Below are 22,105 nucleotides of genomic sequence, written 5' to 3'. Positions count from 1 at the left end.
TTTCGGAATCTACTTGTCTAGTTAGAAATTTTGAAAATTATAGTTCTATGTAGAACATGTTTGATCTTAAATTTATGATACTAATTACTTCAGTATTTTGTTTTCAAATTATTTTTAAAAGTGACTAAACTTATTAATAAATCAAATACATTAAGTATTGTTTGATTTGAAATTTATTACTTAGCTAAAAAATTCATAAAATTGTTTTTAAAAAAAATAATGCATTCACCTTCTTTTATAACCAAATAATACAATCTTAACCCATTTATTTGATGGATTGATTTAGTACTAGACAAAAAAAAAATCATTAAACGAACAAAAATTACTTTTTTTTATTCGTAGGGATTGGAGAAGTCAGAGCAAGTAATTGAGAAACTAAAACAATTTTGCCTAAGGAGTACAATATTGTAGGAAGGCCTACACACAAAGGAAAAGGATGTAGTGGAAAGGTAGCAGATGGATTGCTAAGAAGCTAGGGAAGCTCTCAAGAAGGGAGAAAAGCACCTCATTCCATGCTTATGAATGGAGAAAGCTTCGGAAAAAACTATCGAGGGATTGGATAAGTTTTTCTTTTGTTGGCATATGTGAACTTCTGAAGGAGTTGAGCTACAAATTTCTTTTTCCAATACCAAAACGTTTCACTGATATGAGGAAACAAAGAATAATTGATGGTACGGTGCTTTGAAAAAGTAAAGAAAGCCTCTTCTAAGTCCTCAAGTTGGCAATCTAGAAAGTCTAATGGCCTGTTTGCCCATGTATGTTTAACCTTGTTTCTAAAATTATTTTCAAGTTAAAAAGAAAAAATAAGTTTTTTAGGTGTGTCTTAAAAATAATAATACTTGGCAAGTTGTTTTTAAAAATATTTGTCAAAAAGCAAAAAAACAAAAACACTTTTGAATAAGTAAATTTTAGTTGCTTTTAAAAATAGTTTTTCTATTTTCATTTTGTACAAAAAAAAATAAAAAATTGTACACTCATTTTATATTAATATCAATTCAATTCAATTCAAGTCTTAATAAAAATAGAAAATAATAATTATATAATGAAAAATAAATAATTTTTTGTAAAATACCAATACTAATATTATAATAAAATTATAAGTATTTTTTTTTTTAAAATTAGAAATGATATAATTTTAAATAGATATAATAAAATATGGATATTAATATCTTCTTAAAGGTATAATTCTTTTTTCTTTTTTTTTTTTGTTAAAATTGAATAATAATACTTTAGAAATAATAATGGTTAATAATATTTTACTTAAAGTGAATTTAAAAACAATAAAGTTCACTTATATATATGTATATAAAATGGTAAATATGCTAAGTTCTTGCATTACCTGTGCGCATTTAATATTTAGCCATTGTCAAAGTGCTATGCTAATAAATTGAGTTAGTTTTTCAAATTCTCAATTATTCTTAAAAATTAGTAAATTAATTAGAGAATTTAAAACATTAATTCTCATTTGATTTGGGCTCAATTAATTTAACATCTGTTTACCTAATAAAAAAATTTGAGAAGGTATAGTTATGCGCATATGAGAAACAATATAATTATTGCTCATTCTAGACTAATTTTTATCTTTTTTTTTTTTTTTTATTGATTCTATTTTTGAATTTTAAATTATTTTAAAAAATTACTAGACTCATCTACAAATCTAATATGTTGAGTTTTGCTTAATTTAGAGTTTCTTTGCCTAACCAGAAAATTCATAAAATTATAATTATATGTGGAGGAGAAACAACAAAGTTTTTTTGGACTAGTTTTATGCTATGAATTTCTAATAATAATTACATTATTATTTTATTTTTAAGTTATTTTTAAAAATTAAGAAACTTGTTAACAATATTAATATATTATGTCTTGTTTAATTTGGAAGAGAATTCACTTGTCCAGTTATAAAATTTTGAGAATTATAGTTCTATGTCAAAGAGTTTGTCCACAAATTCCAATATTAATTAGTTTAGTATTTAATTTTTATTTTTTATTAAAAAACTACTAAACTTTTTAATAAATCTGATGTATTAAGTTTTGCTCAATTTGAAGTATATTTTTCTACATAGAAAATTCACATAAATTTCATTATGTGTAAAAGAGAAATAACAGTCATTTAAGTACCAAATCTGGTTCAAGAATCTTTTATAGTAATTTTTGCTGTTTGAGTTCTAATTTTCTTTAACACTTGTTAATAGATCTAACACATCGAGTCTTATTGGATTTTGATTCTATTTGCTTAATGAAAAACCCTATAAATTTTGGTTTATAGTTAGATGTGAAGGAGAAAACAAACAAAGTCATTCAGAATCAATTTTGGTCGACTTTCTAGTATTAATTGGATCAATTTTTTTAGTTTCATGACTTTTTAGTATTAATTAGATTGGTTTTAAATTATAAATTATTTTTAAAAATTGTCAAATCCTATGCATTAAGTCTCATTAGATTTGGAATTTATTACACACTCCTTCGACTATGGTTGAACTAGGCATCATAGTTTTCCAGTAGATTAGGGAGAAAGAGAGAGAGAGAGCGAGAATGATGAGAAAAGGTTGGGTTGCTTAGGTTGACCCTTTTGAGATGATCAAGTTTGTCATGGATTAAAGTAGGAATAAGAGATATGAGATAGAGTTCACTGTGTGTACTTTTTCTAAAATATGGTCTTCTTCTTGTAGTTACCTTTTGATAGATTGATTATGGGAAGACTATAAATGAGATGTTCCTTAGGTATTATTTTAAATGATTTCTATTATGTTCATCTTTAAGGCTTTAATCATTATGAGATGATTATGACATAACTGTTAGGACAATGAATAGTTTTTTCAACAACTTTTAAGGTTTAATCATTATTTGACTAATGAGGGGGTCATGTCCATTTTATAATTAATGCAAGGGTGCTCTTTGTGCGAAGGTCAATCTTTCAAGTAGGTGGTTGTATTATCCAAACAATGGTCCTCTTTTGTGTGGGGATGACCCATTTTGTGATGTGATGATGGTAGTAGTCTAGTCACATTTATTGCATTACAATGTGGTGGGTCTCATAATAGCTTTGTGGCTAATGATGGGTGTAGTGGTGCACCACCTTAATTATTAGCTAAACATATGGCAGAGGATTTCTATTTCACATATTGAAAGTTGATTAAAGGATGGTCTTCTTAACCACAATTTAGGGATTATTGATTATATGACAACTTTAGAAAGTCACAAGAAACAGATAACTAAGCTTTGACTATAAAATCTTCAATTGTTGATGTTGTTGCAATATGTATTAAGACTTTTACTATCTCTGTAACACTGACTGCATCCTTTACAGAGCAAGCTCGCTTTGATTTCAAGTAAGGGAATCAATTGAGTCATCAAAAGGTTGTATTGGAGGATGAAGTGGATAAGGTAGAAGAGATCAAGGAGGGCAAAGGAGAAGAGGGTGATGTTCAGGGAGGAGTGTGATTGTTCTCTTCCTTGTTTTGGAGAAATATCTAGTATCCTTTAATTAATTAAACAAATCATCAATCTTTGGCAAAACGTATTTATTCTTAATGGTGACTTCATTCAATTTCTTATAATCAATTCACAACTTAAAGAACCATCTTTCTTCTTAAAAAATAGTATAGAAACACCCCATGGAGAATTACTTGGTCTAATGAATTCCTTATTTTGAAGTTTTCGAAGTTGAATCTTCAATTCTCATAACTTAACTAGGGTGTAATTGATGTAGGAAATATACTTGGACAAACTTCAATGGTAAAGTTACATTCTCTCTTAGGAGACAATCCAAGTAATTCTTCAAACAAAAAAAACATCAATAAATTAATTAATAACATGAAAGGACTGCAAATCTTTTTTCTCCTTTAATCCCTACTTAAACACTTGTCAAAAAGTATTTACCATCTTTCTTTAATCTTAATTGATAATACTAATTTAATGGAGGACAAGGAAATGGTGCACCCTTATCATCAAAGAAATAAACTACATCCCTTCCTAAGATATGAATCTTTACCTTTCTTTTAAAATAGTCAATAATAGCATGGTAGGGAGGATAAAAATTTATGTCTAAAATTACATCATATTCTAACATCATATTACATATTGTACATATTCTTTTTCTCTCTAAGTTTTGTCCCATAGGAGGACTAATAGATAAAGAGGATCTATGTCCCTTAAGTACTAATTCTAGTGCATTCATGAAGAAGGCAAAAAAGAAAGAGTAGTTGTTCTAGAATCAAATAGAACTTTTGCTCAAGAATTATAAACTAGGATAACATCTTCCAAAAAGGCAAGAGTGTTATCTTCCTTCACTTTATCTATAACATACACATGTCCTTGAATAATACCTCCTTAATTACATTAACTCCTATTAGGATCATGACTAAATTCCATGAACTCCTTATTTCTATTGAAAATTAAATGGTCAGTTTCTTTGGTTTGTGATGGAAAGGTTAAATGACATTGTGCTTTTGCAAAAAAATACCTTAGAATAGAGAATCTTTTCCCTAAGGTTAAACCTAGTTGAAAATATTACTTAATTTAAAAATGAATCCAGCAAACGTTTTAGCTTCTCATATCCTTAAACTCTCAAATATAGCTCTGAGCATTTGAATCTTAGACAACTTCACAACCAAGTGCCCTCATGAATAATCGATAGTATGTCCCAAGCCTCAAAATTGCTATCTTAGAAGACAAAAGTTAAAAAAACATACACCTTATCCTTTTATATATAATACAAATAATGACCAAATATTTCATAAATAATTGTTGCGACTAATTTATACCATATTAATCTTAAAACCAATAAAATAATTGAAAATAAAAACACATGTTTTGTTTTTTTTAATAAAATTTCTTAAAAAAGAATATAATAAAATTATTTTAAAACTTGTATTTCTTTTGTCTTTATATTCTTTGTTTGAAAAAGTTTGATAGTAAAGATTTCAAATTTATATTTTATTCTTTTTTCCTCTCATTTTTATGTTTCCATTCATTAAAGTTGAAAGTTAGTTTCAACATACATCTTTAAAATATATGTATTTAAAACCATAAGTAATTAGATTAAAAATAGAAAAAAGTGGTTTTAATTTTGTTTACTTGAAAAAAAAAAGTAAAAGTCTAATCATATTTGAGAAAAGTTAAAAGTTCTCCATGGTTGGAAAAAGGTAAGGTGTTGGAGCAATCAAAAAAGGGTGCTCCATAGTCCATGGTCGCAATGGAAAAAAAGAAGATAGGGAGAGTGAAAATCAAGTGTTGCATATTTTAGGAAGCGTGGGAGAAAAACCCTAAAAGGTTATCTATCTAAATTATATTTAAATAAAAATATTATGGGTGAAGGTGATTAAAATAGTTTTAATTAGCATGCCCTAACTCAATTTTTGTTCTCCCAATAACTTCAAATTCTATGGAAGAGAGCATTTTTGTCTTGCTTCATTTTACAAATGTTCAATAAATTCATGGAACTAGAAATCAAGTAAAACCCATTGGTGTTTCACTTTAGTAGCCAGGGGAAGAGAATGGTAGAAGTGTCAAGCTTATCGAGAATCCTCTTTTGGTCTCTCTCCATATATGAAAACTTCCTTCACAACTAAAACAACAACAACCATTGCTGGCATAGGTTTTCAAATGTTTTAGCTCATTTCTTTTCTAATGAAACAAATCTCATATCTTGAAATTCAAGACATAGGAAATAAAACCATAAATTGAATTTCCAAGTTCAAATGATTCTAGAAAGAAAAAACGTGTAATTAAGATTGCATTGAGATTTTGTCTTGTCATAGGCAATATATTGTCCAAAACAAGCCACTAAATAATACAAATCCTTTGTTCTTACCTCATTGTAGATTGAAATTTTAAGTTCATGCCAAGAATGCAAGAGTTTCTAGGGCTCCCAAGAAGGGTTTTTTTCACTCCCAAGAGTATTTCACAAGATGAATCCCTATTTTGATTTCAAAGAAAGAACACGGGATGAATAATAATATGAATTCATCTTATTCTTGAGATAAAAATTGTCACAAGCATCCAAAAAAAAAGAATCTACAAGACTAGTGCTTACAACAATATCAAACTTACAAATGTTCATTTGAAGTGTGAACTACGAGAGAAAATATTGAAACTTTAACCTTATTATGAAAAGAAAACATCCCAAAAGCTCAATCAAAAGATAAAAATACATATAAAACATATTTTTACACATAATCGAATCACATTTTATTCATCCACACTCTCTCCAAAGAGTAGATAACATCAGTTCCTATTTCTCAATCCTATCCCATATCCTACAATTATGACAATTTATTGAATCCCATAAGAAAATTTGAGTAAAGTAGGAGTCTGAAAATTGAATAACCTTCAAAAGAATGACACATGATGCTTAGAAATGCAAGAACTGTTGAGACAAGGTAAAAGTGAAGACTCATATCTTCAGTAGAATAACATTAAAGCTCAACTATTTAGATCATAAAAAATAAGCACTAGGTAGAACTAAAGATTGAGATACCAAATTAAAAGCTCAATTTGAAACATGGAAATCATAAAACAAAGGCTCGTTCTAGATTTGAAGTTTTTTCTTCTCTCCAGTATCTAATTTTATCTCTCTTATCATTTATTGAAGATTTGATTGATAAAGGTTTCTAACTCCTTAAGGACCTCAGACCTTTGGTAACACCACTCGCCCATACTATATGAAAATGGGATAAAACTCATATCATCTTTTTTTTTTTTTCTTAATTGATGAGACTTTATATGTAATACATGCCTCAAAACCTTCTTAGAATAGTGCAAGAGGTTATTAACAAAAACTTTCAGACATGAAATTGGAATCACATGTACCAAAATTAAAAAAGAATGGAGCACCAAAGGTAAGAAATTTCGCTTTCATTAAATAGAAATTTCATGTTTAGGATATTTACCTTTGCACCTACTAATAAGTTGCCCTAAGGGAAGAAATTTTTCTTTCATCTGCATGTACAACATAAATTCCATCATTACCAAAAGGTAAAATTAGTATTTTGAAAATTGTTTTCTATCACAACTTACAATTGAAGTATGGCAGGAAATACTTCCTTTAACCAATAAGGACAAAGCTAAGAGCACATTCCCTGATTCCAGAGTTTTTGGATGCATATAGATGAATCCTTTAGTAAGATGTTAGCATTCAAAGCCTATAGTTGCAGTCTAAAGCCAAATTTCCTAGTCAAATGTTAATCAATGAGGAATTCAGAAACCGATAAGTCAATAATAAAAGTATTCCACTCACAATCACTAAGTACAAAATGCGACAGCAAGGATGATAAACCATTCCCTTAGAGGATTTTTTTTTTAGCATGATGAAATTCTCAAATCTCCTAATGATGTGAGATCATGTTACTGTAGACCCTCCATTTTGTCCTCTTAGCACATGTCCTATTAGGTATTTGTTCCGTATTTTACAACAATTCCCTGATAGCCCATTACTACTCGTGTAGCCTATCTTTTCTAAGCCACCTTGGGGACTTTGGTTGAGGGATTTATTTAACTTCATTGTGACTCTTGGCAACCCTAGTTTAGACTTAAGCCCATTTGAGAACCATAGGCCCACTTATGCACCATTAGGCTCACTTAGGCACCATAAGTCCACTTAGGCACTTTAAGCCCATTTAGGCACCTTAGGCCCACTTAGGCACCATAGGCCCATTTATGCACCATAGGCCCACTTAAGCACCTTAGGCCCACTTAGGCACCATTAGGCTCACTTATGCACCATAGGTCCACTTAGGCCCACTTAGGCACCTTAGGCCCACTTAGGCACCTTAGGCTCATTAGGCACTATAGGCCTACTTAGGCACCTAAGGCCCGCTTAGGCACCTTGGACCCATTAGGCATCACTTTAGGCCCACTTAGATATACATGGCCCATTAGGCACCACCCTAGGCCCATTTAGGCACTCTAGGTCCATTTAGTCACACTTGGCCCCTTAAGCACTACCATAGGCCCACTTAGACACCCTACGCACATTTAGGCACGCTTGGCCCGTTAGGCACCACCTTAAGCCCACTTAGGCACCATAGGCCCATTTTGGCACCTTAGGCTCACTTAGGTCATTTTTTGCATGGATGCATGGTTTGCATGGCTTGCATGGTTGCATAGCTCGTATGGCTTGCATATGCTTGATTTTGTTTTTTTTGTTTTTTTTTTTTTTTATCTTTCTCTATTCATTAGTTTTATTCATTTATTTATTTATTTTTAGGAAATTGCATGAGCTTAATAATCATATTCATTTTGTTTTTATTTATCTATTTATTAGTTTATTTTGATATAAAGTTACTTGAGTTGATAATTCATTTTAGTTTTGCATATGATCTATATTTTTTAATTTCATTTAAAATTGCATATTTTGGATTTTTAATTCTTAGTTACACATTTTTTTTATTATTATTGTAACCCTTAGTTTTCTTTTATTGGTATTTTTATTTTCTTTTTTTTTTTATTATTATTTGTTTTGCATGGATCCCACGTGTTCCGTAAAAGAAAAAGGAAAAACACCATTAGAAAGGAAAGATGGAGGCAGTCGGTGGATTGGAGAGAGAGGAAGAGAGAAAAGGAAAAACAAAGAAAAAAAAAAGAAAATTAGAGGGGATGGAGGGTGATTGGAAGAGGAGAAGAAAACCTTTTTCTGTCGTTTTTTCAATCACCGTGGTTGTAGAGAAGTTGACTAAGTGATGGAGAAAAGATTAAGAAAAAAAGAAAAAAAAATGAACTATTAAGGGGAGGTCTGATGGATTACTGAAAAAGATTGAGGGTGATCTGAAAAGAGAAAGGACAATTGTTTCTATTGTTCCTTCTATTACCGTGGCTGGAGAGAGGAACTGAGAGGTGATTGAGAAGAGATTAAAAAAAAGAAAAAAAAAAATGGCACTTGGAACATGTTCCAGCATTCTGGAGAGGAGGGGGAGAGACTGCCATACATAGAGAGTAAAGAAGAGATCTCCAACTTTATGGAGGAGATCATCGAAAAAAGGTTGAGGGTGGATTCACGGATGAAGGCTGGATTTTTTATTTTTAGAGAAATTGATGTCTTTGGGAAGAGAACCATCAACCAGCCGTACCATTCTTGATACACTTTCAGCACGCATTAGAAGAGAGGGAAGAACGGGAGGATTTCGAAGCGAAAGAAGGAATGCGACATTTGGACTCACCGATGGTAACAACCTGAACACCTAGATTGTTTTGGTCGACCCCGTCACTGAAGTTGACGTAGTCAAGCTGGAGTTGGTGTTTGCGTCATCTGAATTTTCCTATCGCATGAGTATTCTGAATCTTCATTTGGCCAAAAACCGAGAACCAGTCTAACAACAACCCACCCATCCATGTCTCCCTGAAAATGGTAAACTCTCAAATTCCCATCATCGTCAAGGGTTGATCTATGCAACTAGGCCGCACTGAGATCCGAAATAATTTGCTTTTCTTCATTCTCTTGCAACACGTTTCCATGTTCATCCAACTTCTAGAACACAATATCCGTATTCCGATGGCTATCAGAATAGTTGAAAACCAATTGCATGGAGTTCTTAAATTTATACTTACCATTCCTTGAGACAAGTTCTGTACTGTTTATCTATTAATGGGGAAGAATAGTATTGGCTGAAGAACCAAAACTCCATCAACCAGTACACCATTGTTCTAGAGCATCATTGGAGAAGAGAAAACAGCTACACGCCACCAAGTTGTTTTGGTAAGCCGACTAGGTAAGTTATATATATATATATATGGGTTTTTAGTAGAATTTAAAGTTTTGGTTTATTTTTCAAGTGTGATTATTATATTGGGTGAGTGGTTTGACTTATATTGTTAGCTCCAACATGTATTTGTTTTAACATGGCAGCATGAATCTCACTCTTGTTTAATTTTTGATTTATTACACTAAAGATTAGAATTGTGTTTAAGGTTAGTTTTGATTTATTATATTAAATTCAGAAAATAAAATTTTATGTAGTTTTACTTTGAGAAAAAATATAGTTTGATCTTTATTTAATTTAGTTTTGATTCATTTAATTATTAGTTGTTTATTTATTTATTTGCTACTAATTTAATGATTTGTAATTTATTTATTTATTTCTTATTTATTAATAAGACTGATCCTATGGGTTAAAAATTCAATTTTTTTTTTTTTAAAAATATGTTGCAGGTAGTTTGAATCGGCTTTAGGTTTAAGTAAAATTTTAGTTTATTGAAATGATTGATTTTATGTGTTAAATATTAGATTTTAGACTTGACTTAATTAGTGTTAAAAACGTTTGTTAAGCTTAAATTTTATTTTAGTAATGTAAGTTTAGTTAAAAAAATTAATTCCATGAGTTCATATTTCGTTTTAGTCATATTTATTTATTTATGTGTTATCTACTTATCCATTTGTTAATGAGTTTGATTTTATAGGTTAGAAATTTAGTTTAAAATTTTTTTTGGGTAGTTTTATAATTTAATTTTTGGTTAAAGTAAAATTTTATTTTGTTGAAATAATTGATCTTATTTGTTAAATATTTGATTCTTAAATTTGTCGTAATTAGTGTTTAATTCATTTTGAGCTTAGATTTCAATTTAATAATGTAAATTTATTTAGGAAACTGATTCTATGAATTCATATTTTGTTTTAGCTTGCTTTCATTTCATTTGATTCATTTTAATTATTTTAGGTATTTTTTTTATAATTCTAAGTTATTAATAAAATCAATTCCACATTTAGAAGGTGTCTGTGTTTAGTTTACGTTGATTTAACTTCACTCATCTATTCAGTTAGGTATTTTCTATAATATTAGCTCACTAATAAAATTAATTCTATGATTGAAAATTCATGTTTGCCCTGATTTAATTTGGTCTATTTTAATCAATCTAGATGTGTTTGTGTGTTTAATCGATCACATGTTAATTCGTGATTATTACTCTTAATTGATATGTTCCTTGAATATTAGTCATTAATTTAATTGATTTAAGTTTGAACAGTTTATTGCTTTAGTAGTCTTTGGTAAAATTTACTTTTTGGAGGCCATCGGAAAATAGTGAAGATTGGCCTCCATTCTTACTATTTTAGTTTGCTCGGTTGTAAAAAAAATAATCATTTTATGATTTTGTTTTTTCTTTTGTTTTTCTTGGCATTTTATTTATTATGTTATGTTGTTTTTAAAATTATTTTATTTTAAAATAAAATAAAATACATTTCTCAAAATGTTCCTCATAAAAATCTATTTTTTTTAAAAAAAATCCATTTAAAGTCCTTATAATCCAAATCTCATTTTCTTAAAATGACATGCAACCATTTTTTGATCAGTTTGCATCTTTCTCGGTTTTCAATGAAAATTTTGGTCTTGAATAAAACACGAATCAAAGTTTGTGGTCCCAAATAAATGGGATGATTCTAGGCTAGACTTTTGTATACCAATTGGGGAATGGGTGAATTTCCTACATAAGAAAAATTTTCAAAACTCTTCCTTGCTACCAGTTTTCACTTAGCCACCGACCCTTTAGATTTAAAATTTGTTTTAGCAACTTTGGAATGTTTTTAAAATTTTTCCAAATCTTGTATGACTTTCCTCACTTCTTGAACTTGAAATTTAAAGTTTCGTTTGAATTAGAAAGCCATTCTGGAATAAAAGATATAAACGAGTTTTTAAAGGGACTCTGTTTTCACCCAGATCTAGACATCCGAGATCTTTTTGCAAAATTAAAATACTGGACGACTTTTTAAATTTGATCCAATATTTTTCCTCAATTCTAGGCTTCTTCAAATTGATCTTAGACACCTACTGTGCTTGATGGAATCTGGACATCTAATTACGTTGGAGCATTTTAAAAATATTTTAGAGTACTACCCAACCCTAAATTTGTTTTCCTTTTGATATAGACACCTTGAACGATGTATGTGATTTTTTGTATGGATTTATGTGATGTCTTATTATTTTTTTTTAAAATTCATTTATGCATGTCACTATTTTTTTACCTAATCTGGACCTTTTGGAACTTTTTGGTGTCTTTGCTGCAATTTGTCATTCAAATGAGTGTTTGGATTTTGGTATCTTGTTCTAGATATGTAGGAGTAGCTTCCTGAAATTTTTTGTGATTAAATTCCACTCAAAGACATTTTTTTAGCAATTGTTTTGTGATGCTCTCTTTACTATATTCATGTTGATGACTCAGTACTTGCTTGAATTTGTTATATGCTTTTGGAGTCATTTGACTTACTTTGGTTCACTTTTGGATTTGGTAGTGTATATTAGACATAATAGAGATGTTATATAATTTATACTTTTCCTAACCATTCTAACATTTATGGAGGAATCTTATAAATTATGCATGCTATCCAGGTACGCTCTCTATCATTTCTTTTTGGAATTCCATGAACATGCATGTTGTCGTGAGCCTTATTTATGCTTGATATGATCCTTAAGTGCTTAGATGTGTGCTTTATTTGCTATGATTAAATACATGTCGTGTGTTATATTTCTATACTAACTCTGATGTTTTATGATAACGCTCAAGAAGCAGTTCGGGTACGCATCCTAACTCTTCTTTATTGTGATTTGATCTTGTTTGGTATGTTATTTTTTGAAATCACCTTAATCTACCTAGGTGTCCTCAATTAATCAATTAATTGCCATATTTCCCTCAACTTAGTCAGTAGAGACCTTTGTAAGGGTTAGAGGGGTGCTACCTTTTAGAGGTACCTTCCCAATAGGTAACCTGATTCTTAGACCTAGACTTGGGTTTTCCAAAGACACACTTTTCCAAAAACTATGGAGTCATTTTTTTCTAGGGTTTTATTTCTTATTTTAATTTCCCTTTAAAATAAAATAAAATAAGTGGTGACTTTGACTTTTCCAAAATCAATTTTTCACCAATAAAAGCGAGTCTCACAATAGAGTTGGGGTGCACGTGAAAAATGCGGGTCCACAAATTGCTGACTCCACTGGGGATTTTGAGGATCAAGCTTGAACATTAGTTGAGGAAAATGTGACATTTAATTGGTCGATTAAAGGGTACCTCCTTTTTTAAACAAGGTGATTTAGTTTGTTTGCTTGCTTAGTTTGCTATCTAACATGTTTGATTGCCTTGAAGGATCACTTGATTGCTTTGCTTACTTCAACATGATTCACTTTCACATATGTTAGATAGGACCCTGATTGTATGATACTTATCTGCTTCGAATGACTGCTTGTTGTATGACAACCCTTTCTCTTGCATGATTGTATGATTTCTTATCTTTGTTCATTATCTCACTTTAGATCTTAGGTTTTTCTGATGCATCCACATCCTTCACTCTGCACTTTAGATTTTCCTTGAGTGTTGAGATATGAGAGAGCCTTTACCATTAAGAAACCCTTGGGAACGCGAGGAAATGCATGTGTGGAGGTGATAACCACCTTGCATGGAAGCATCTCCTCTCCTTGGAGGTGTGCAGAGGGTTGTGTATCGTCAGAGGGTACGATCGCTTTTGTTAGGGATCCTTTAACCCACTCATTTTATCTTATAAAGCCACCTCAACCTTTTAGGTTAGCTTAGACCTAATTAAGATTTCATTCCCACACGTGGGTGCATCTGTGGACCTTCAGAGCTGCCTTGGTTACAATTGGGTTCGGTTACCCTCTCCATAGTCTCATTTTGGTATGATCATATACGAGTATCAGTTTCAGCATACATGGGTTGTATGCTTGATTACCTTTAAGTCGGTTCCTATAGAGCTACTCCTGTATAGCGTCTCATCCAGTGTTTCTGTGTTTATAGGAGTATTTTCGTGCCTAATCTGGATTCACCTTCGTGGACTAGAGTTAGAGGTAGGTTGACTAGAGCATCAGATCAGCCAGACCAAAGCCTAGATCAGAGAGATATGGACTCACAGGTAGTCACTATTGCCCAGTTTGCCGCAGCCATGGCTTTGATTCAGGAGGTTATGGTCGGCCTCTCCCAGAGAATAGATGGGTAGTAAGCCCCGCCTCGGGATAGTGCACAATATGACTCTACAGCATCACCAACCCCTTCACTCAATCAGTCAGTTCCACACCCTGCACCGTATGTTTTACATAGTCAGGCTGATGCTACCCCACTTCCTGTCGTAGCACCCGTTCCGATCTTAGAGGATGCACATGCTCGTATGGATAGATTCGAGCAGAGAATGAGACGGATGAGGGTTTCAAATGGAGCTATCAGTTGGGATGATTTTGATGGAGCACGAGTGGCCAGTTTACCGGCCCAGTTCAGGATGCCAGATATTGAGAGGTATATGGGCATAGGTTGCCCTAAGATTCATTTGAGGCTATACAATAGTGTGATGAGGGCCCATGGGTCCGATGACCACTTGATCATGCTTTTCCCATGTCCTTGAGTGATGCATCATAGCGTTGGTTTGTTTCCTTAGATGCCTCACACCGTAGGAATTGGGATGATTTGGCCCAAGAGTTTTTTAGACAGTTTGCATTTAATGTTGTCATTGACATCTCGAGGAGAGAGCTAGAGGTCTTGAGATAGGGACCAGAGAAGTCAGTGACTTTGTTTATCTCCCGATGGAGGGAGAAAATCACTCAGATTGTTGATCGTCCTTCAGAGAGGGACCATATTAGTGTGATTTTGAGGAGTTTACAGCCAGATTCGCCAGACATTTGATGGGATTTCCTCATATGGATTTTGGATCCTTGATACAGGCTTTATATGGTATAGAGGAGGGCATTTCTAGAGGATTGTGGCCCGAGTCTTCCCCTCCTGGCTCAAAAGGGAAGAAGAAGGCCTCAGGATGATAGAGACCAGAAGATGTGGGTAATATTAGTTCAACAAGATCGAGACCTCCCAGGCGTTATCAGACATTTGGGCAGACTTCAGGAGCCTATTACCCATAGTGTTATGTTCAATATAGACTGCTCAGGCCCATGGCTCCTACATACCTACACCAGACCCTAGATCTTGTTTTTGTTGCACAGGTTTCAAAGAGACCTCCTACTTTATACCCCCGGCCCCGAGCCCTACAGACTGTTATTCCTCTTGTATAGAGACAAACATGACAATTCTCCTAGCTAGGTATTCCTTTGAGTCGAGTTTTTCAGAAGCTCATGAAAGGTGGTTTGTTGACTCAGTTGGCTCTTAGACCTGTATCCCAGCCTGTGCCACTACGCTTCAGGATGGATCTGCATTATTCCTACCATCAGGGTCCTGAGTGGCTTGTTTACTCATTAATCTTTTGTTTTTTGAATCATGTGGTTTTTCCTATACGACTCAGACTCCATGCCACTCAGGAAGTACCACTTCCTCCCTTTATTTACAATCGTTCTTGCCACATTGAGGGCAATGTTGATCTTGGTTGGGGGGAGAGTAAAGGAAGGAAGTATTGTTAATAATGCTAAGTTATTTTGTTAATTAAGTACTTTTTGCTTAATTTAAAAAAAAATTGCTTAATTTTAAAATTTTTTACTTTACTCTGCATGGTTATCAAGGAAAAATTCTCAAAATGAAATGGGAGAAATTGAGTTCTTACATTTTTACTTGAATATTAGAGTCGTATTATGTTTATTGAAGTTGATGAATTATTGAAACTTTTATTGATTTCAACCTTATTTCTTCCACTTTAATCTTACCACACACTGTGCACATTAGGTTCCGTTTATAAGATGAAAAACTATCTCACCACCTGAACTTAGGAAAATTTAGACTTGGTACCTTTGACCTCATTTTAATAGTGTTGAGACACCTGATAAAAGGCCAATGAGCCTTTGAAAAAAAAAGAATAAAGTGTTTCGCTTGCCTTGAAACCCGAGCAAGGTTCGAGGGGTATATGGCGAAAGTCTTTAAAACCTGGTGCCCTAAGCCTTTATTAGTTAGGAGTCACTGACCTCAATGCTCGTTACAAGGGTGAATAGGTGGAGTTTAACATATTGTAGGTGCTTGGGTATTAAATTTCAATTTCAAAAGTCCGGGATAAAAATCCGAGGAGTTAGTGGTCGAAAGATCCTTAAAGCTTGATGCCCTAAACCTTGATTGGTTGGGAGTCATCGATGGATCCCCGTTACATGGACACTTTAGAAAACAATACCTTTAGCATTGCACGCCTACAAGAAAAAAAATTGTGAAATAAAAGAGGTGCGTTCTTAGCCTATTGGAAGTGGTCAGTTTGTTAAAGTCTGAGAAAGAACTAGGTTGGGAGGAGAGATTAGTTCAGAGTACTATATTCGGAAACTAATAAGCTTAACACAGATTTTTTTGGAAGAGTAATGATTGAGCCTAGGAGAGTGAAAATCCTCTCATTACTTAAATTTACATAATGCTTACTTTGTATGAATTATGATCAGGTAAGATTTTTGATATCCTCTTGTTGAAGGATGGGCTTTGCTTCTTTAATATTTTGTGTGAGAATATGCTTTACAATCATGCCACTTATGATTTTTTGGAGTGATCAGCATGAACTTGTAAATTATTTTACTGTCTTATTTTTGTTTTTCTCTCCTTCATTGCTAAGGGACTAGCAATATGTTAGTTGGGGGAAGTGATTACTACTCAAAAAGTGCTCTTTTGTAGCTTCTTATAAACTCTTTTAAACACTTTTGAGTAGTATTTATTACCTTTTAACTCAATTGGCACATTAAGGACCCTTACAAGTGTTACTAATCAGTTTTTGACAAGTTTTGATGTTTTTGATAGCTTTTTTATCATTTAAACAAGCCAAGAATGAGGGAGAACTTGGTATAATCCATGGCAAAGCAAGATTGAAGCTAAATTACATGAAAAATTCAAGTTTTGGAGAGCTTCGAAGCCTTTGCCAAATCAATCAAGTATGCAAGGAAGAGAATCAAAGAAGAAATCTAACACTGAAGAATTTCGCAACCTCTTTTCACCATTTGCGAAATTTTTGCAAGCCAGAAGAAATTTTCGCAACTCCTTTTCAACATTGCGAAAATTTCACAACTCCTTTTCAACCTTGTGAAATTTTCACAACTCCATATCTAACTTGGAAAATCTTCATGTAATCTTCATATATTTGCGCACCGACTCAATTAGATTTTTATCTCAAGATATTTTGTGTAATTATCTATTCTCTCTTTGTAATCAGCTAAAGTTCTTTTTAGATATTTAGGATATCTAATTGAGGGGTTAAAAATATCTCTTTATATATGTCTTAACATATCTCTTTTTGTAATATCTATCTCAGAATCTCGGAAGACATTCTTGGGGATCACTTGTACATTTTTTAGTAAGAAATATATAAAGCTTTGCTCTGCCTTACCTACTCACTTTGATTGTATTTTCTTTCTAGCCAAACAATCTCTGAGGATGTTTTCTTAGAGGATGGGTGGCTAGACTTTTTGTTTCTTGGACTGAAAGAAGCTAGGTAAGGGACCCGGATACAAAAGGGGGAGTTTTTCTTGTTTCAATTTTTAATGAAGAGGAAGTTGTGACCCGGTAATGGTTTTTATATTTTTAGTTAACTTAAAATCCCTTATAATCACCCGGGCCAACACTTGGTAAGCTTTTCGAACTCAATCCATAGAGATCCATTAGTTATCTCTTGTGAGCCTCTGGGAGGTGGTTTAAAGGTAGGATTATATAGAATAGCCAACACTTGGTAAGCTTTTGGACTCCCTGGAGACATCCATTAGTTATCTCCTACAAGCTTTTGAAGGGTAATTCAAGGTTAAGGATCACCTTGAATGGCAAATGCTACGTGAGAGGTACGAGCCATTGCAAGATGCATCAGTGAGAGGGATTTAGCGTTGAAACCATTAATGGGAAGCAACTGTAACACACTGGTTGGGAGGATAATTGTAGGTTAAATCCCCAATGCAAGGAAAAGATATGGAATATCCCCTTTTGTATAAGGAACCTGAGCCTGGTGACCTAAAACTCCAAGAAACCTTTTCTTTATAATTAGTATCAGTTACTATTTTTTTGGTTAGCTTAAAACCAACATTTTTCAACCAAATATTATGTTTTCTTTTAAAGCTAACTCATAAAAGAAAAGGCACCAATCCAATTCTTTAAACTAATATCATGTGTGAAATGAAAACTCATCCTTGTGGATGATCCTAGAACCACTATGCTATGCTAGCTATGCTACCCTAGTATATGGTGAATTAAATTTATAAATTTTGTTGATAACTCTCGTCTAAGGACTGAATCAAGAGTACACCAATCGGGGACAAATCAATTCCCCAATGACCAATCTTAGGGCAACACGTGGTCTTCCAAGAGCCTTCCACCTAGCAAAAATGATCTGCAAAAATACACCCCAAAATGGGGGTCTACAGTATGACATAAGTTATAACACCCATTTAAACCCTAAATCAATATCTAATATCAAGTTGAGAGAACTTCACTGATTTCTACAATTATTTTTTGTTGGATATCTAAAGCATGTAATCAAATGCTATAATATATAATCAATATCTGAAGAGAATAAGGATATAAATATACACAACAATCATAAGGCATGATAATAAATGACTACTATTAAAAAAAAAAATTAGTCGATTAAATGCAAGTAGAGAGTTATGGATTTCTTTTAAAATGCATGTGCAAATGTGGATATCCATGGTATCAAAAGCACAAACATAAAAAAACTATCTTCAGACTCATTCACTTTGTTCTTAGAAGCTTTGAAGGTTGCACTTTATTTTTTGTTTGAAAAATTTTGATGGTAAAGATTTCAAATTTATGTTTTATCCTTTTTTCCATCATTTTTATGTTTTTTTAAAAAATAAAAAATGGATTGTTTTAATTGAAATAAAATAAAATAAAACGTTAATCATATTTGAATAAAGTAAAAAGTTCTCCATGGTTGAAAAAACGTGAAGGTGTTTCAGCTGCCAAAAAATAGGTGTTGCATGGTCCACGATTGCAATGGAAAAGAGAGAGGGAGAGAGGGACGGAGATAGAGAGACAAAGAGAGAGAATAGAGTGTTGCTTAGTGGATGCTTGTTGGTTTGAAAAATGGTAATGTTGCAGTAGTGTTGCTAGAAAGGAAAAAAAGGAATAGGGCAAAAGAAAAAAGAAGATAAAGTCTATCTTTTAATTTTTTTTTTCAATTATTCACTTTATCATTATTATTACTATTATTTCTTTTTTCAAAAATTATTTTATTTACAAAATAATTATACTACATGCATGCACAAAACCAATATACTACATATAAAAGGCACATATAAGATATTATTTTTATTTTATTTATTTAGATTTTGGCCATGGAGAATCGTTTGAAAAAATGTAGTAAGAATATTGTATTTATTGGTGAAGATAATTTGGCATTAATCTTTTAGGCATAATCACTAACTTAAGGCCAATGCCTTCTGTTTTTTTTTTTTATTATTATTTTATTTTATATATATATTGAGGTTTTGCCTAGTAAATATGTTTTGATTGTTTTGATATCTAGTTGAGTGGGATGGAGGAAATACTTGCCTATAGGCAAAGATTAAAATTTCATATTTTTCAGCAAAATATCGTTGATATATCAAATGTCAATGGTGCCCGACATAATATTAGGCACCAATTATCAATCGATGAGATTTTCGAAAAAATTTCAATAATATCAGCGAAATATCGATGATATATCGGTTTGGAGGTGAAAAATCGATGAAAAAATCGAGCATAGAGTGACACACGGAGCAACAGAGGAAGACTGTAAAAAAATCATCGATTTTTTCAAAATGCCGGCGATTTTTTCAAAATTTTGGCAATAGGCCAATGCTCTCTCTCCATAAGGTACAATGCATTTAAGGCAATTAATAGAATTGTACATAAGGAAACGCTTGGCAACTTGCAAGAATCCTCTTCTGCTCTCTCTCCATGTATGAAAACTGTTTTCCCAACTGAACCATTGATGCATTGTATTTCCGTCTCTCAAATCCAAATCTGGGTGGGCAAGAGTAGCAACCATTGATGCATAAGTTTTCAAATGGTGGGATTCACTTGGGTTCTACCTACATTCTTTTTCAGATGAAACAAGTCTCATATCCTGAAATTCAAAACATAGGTTGAATTATTACTAAGTTCAAATGATTCTAGAAAGAAAAACGTGTAATTAGGATTGCATTGAGATTTTATCTTGTCATAATCTGAAAATTGAATAACCTCCAAAAGAATGACACTTGACACTTAGAAATGCAAGCACCAATTGAGACATGGTAGAAGTGAAGGCTCAATTTAGATCATAAAAAAATATAAGCATTGGGCAGAACTAAAAGACCGAGATCACATATTAAAAGCTTAATTTGAAACATGGAAAGCAAAAAACCAAGACTCACCCTGGATTTGAAATTTCTTCTTCTCACCATTGTCTAATTTTATTTCTCTCAACATTTGTTGAATATTTGATTGATAATGTTCTCTAACTCCTTGAGGCCCTCAGACTCCTATTAACACCACTTGCCCATACCAAACCAAAGGGGGAAAAAACTCACATCATCTCAAAAACGGAACAAAAAGAAGAGAATTAAAATTAGTTTTGTGTTTTTTTTTTAACTGATGAGTCTTTATATGTAATGCATGACCTCAAAACCTTTTGAGAATAGTGCAAGAGGTGATTAACAAAAAATGTTAGACTAGAAATTGGAATCACATGTACCAAAAGTAAAAAAGAATGGTCCACTAAAGGCAACAATTTTGCTTTCATTAAACACAAAATTTCATGATTAGGATATTTACCCATGCAGATACCAATGAGCTGCACCAGACCTAAGAAATTTTGCTTTCATTTGCATGCCATCCTACATGTACAACATAAATTCCATCATTATCAAAAGGTAAAGGCAATCTTTTGAGTTGAGAATGGTGAAAATTGCTTTCTATTAGAACTTACAAATTAAAGTGCGGCAGGAATGGCTTATTTTGGCCAATAAGGACAAAGCTAAGGGCACATTCCCGATTCCAGAGTTGTTGGATGCTAGAGAAGTTGGAGTGATGAGACCATGCATATAGCTGATTGTTTTAGAGAGATGTTAGTGTTTAGAGCCTATAACTGCAGTCAAAAGCCAAAACTCCTAATCAAATTTTAATCAGTGAGGAATTCAAAAGTAGATAAGTCAATAATAAAAGTATTCTCCTCACAATCACTAACCACAAAATGACAGTCCCTTCAAAGGAAAAGATTTTTGAGCATGATGAGTCTCAACTCTACAAGAGATATGAGATGATCATGCAGCCTTTTCTATTGCCTTTTCGGGTTACCGTGATTAAAAGGCTTTCACATTTGCTGCGGGTTCACGAAATTGGGCTGCATGATTGAACTTTTTACTGTTGTACAATGCTATCTATCTCAGGGTGGGTTGTTGGCAATTTCATGAAACCCTTGGAGCTTCTTTTAGAAATAATAGAATCCTTGAGGTAAAAAAGGACAAGAAAAGACTAGAACATATTTAAACAAAATAATAATTAGTGAGTAGAATCTTTGGTGCAAGATTACAAAGAATTAGGGTTCCTGGTTGAACTTGTTATTGTAATACAATGTCATATGTTCCCATGTAGGGGATGTGGGCAATCTTGGGCTAATATTTTCCTTTGCTCTTGAGGCACCTTTGTTTTAGAATAGGACATGTCCCCATTACAACTCTTACAAGTGTTAGTGGCAGCCCTTCCTTTGGCACAAAGAACGAGAGTTTAGGCAGTTGTAGAGTTCAAGGATTTTAAAAGAGATGAGTCTTTGGAGATCCATGGAATGGACTTTAGAGATGAACATCCCTATACCTCTATTCATTCAAGACACAAGTGTTATTGTTGTCCATTAAAGCATGGTGCTTAATTCCCTTGGATGAACATCCCCAGTTTATGACAATCTTCAATTAACAACCACTTAAGGGTGGTCGGTAGCTCACCTTTTGGAAGGCAAAAAACTGTTGTATGAACCTCATCCACATCTTCAACACCTGAAGACTAGCACTAATGCAACAACAATTAAAGATTGCACAAGTATGGAATGCAAAGAGAAGCAAAAATCAAGTTTTATGGATTCTTTATAGATTAATATTCAAGCAATGAATTCTGATTATAATTAATATATGTGTGTGTGTATATATATATATGTGTGTGTGTGTGTGTGTGTGTTGAATATATATACTGAAGTACTAAATGAAGGGCTCTAAGAATATAACTATTTTCCATGTATATAGACAAAGAACATGAAGGT

At 32.5% G+C, this 22,105-nt stretch overlaps 1 long non-coding RNA gene across 1 annotated transcript; it reads right to left on the bottom strand.

Annotated features, from left to right (window-relative positions):
• Nucleotides 1-20,652: 20,652 nt before the first annotated feature.
• Nucleotides 20,653-21,854, bottom strand: LOC117917928. Its single transcript, XR_004651780.1, has 3 exons — nt 21,795-21,854; nt 20,783-20,941; nt 20,653-20,690 (listed from the first exon to the last, which is right to left on the bottom strand). It is a non-coding gene; the product is annotated as an uncharacterized LOC117917928 (long non-coding RNA).
• Nucleotides 21,855-22,105: the final 251 nt, after the last annotated feature.

Source organism: Vitis riparia, chromosome 7 (genome assembly GCF_004353265.1).
Source record: "Vitis riparia cultivar Riparia Gloire de Montpellier isolate 1030 chromosome 7, EGFV_Vit.rip_1.0, whole genome shotgun sequence".
Lineage (NCBI taxonomy): Eukaryota > Viridiplantae > Streptophyta > Magnoliopsida > Vitales > Vitaceae > Vitis > Vitis riparia.
Note: the sequence above shows the minus strand (reverse complement) of the source record. Positions and strands in the feature narration are given on the sequence as shown.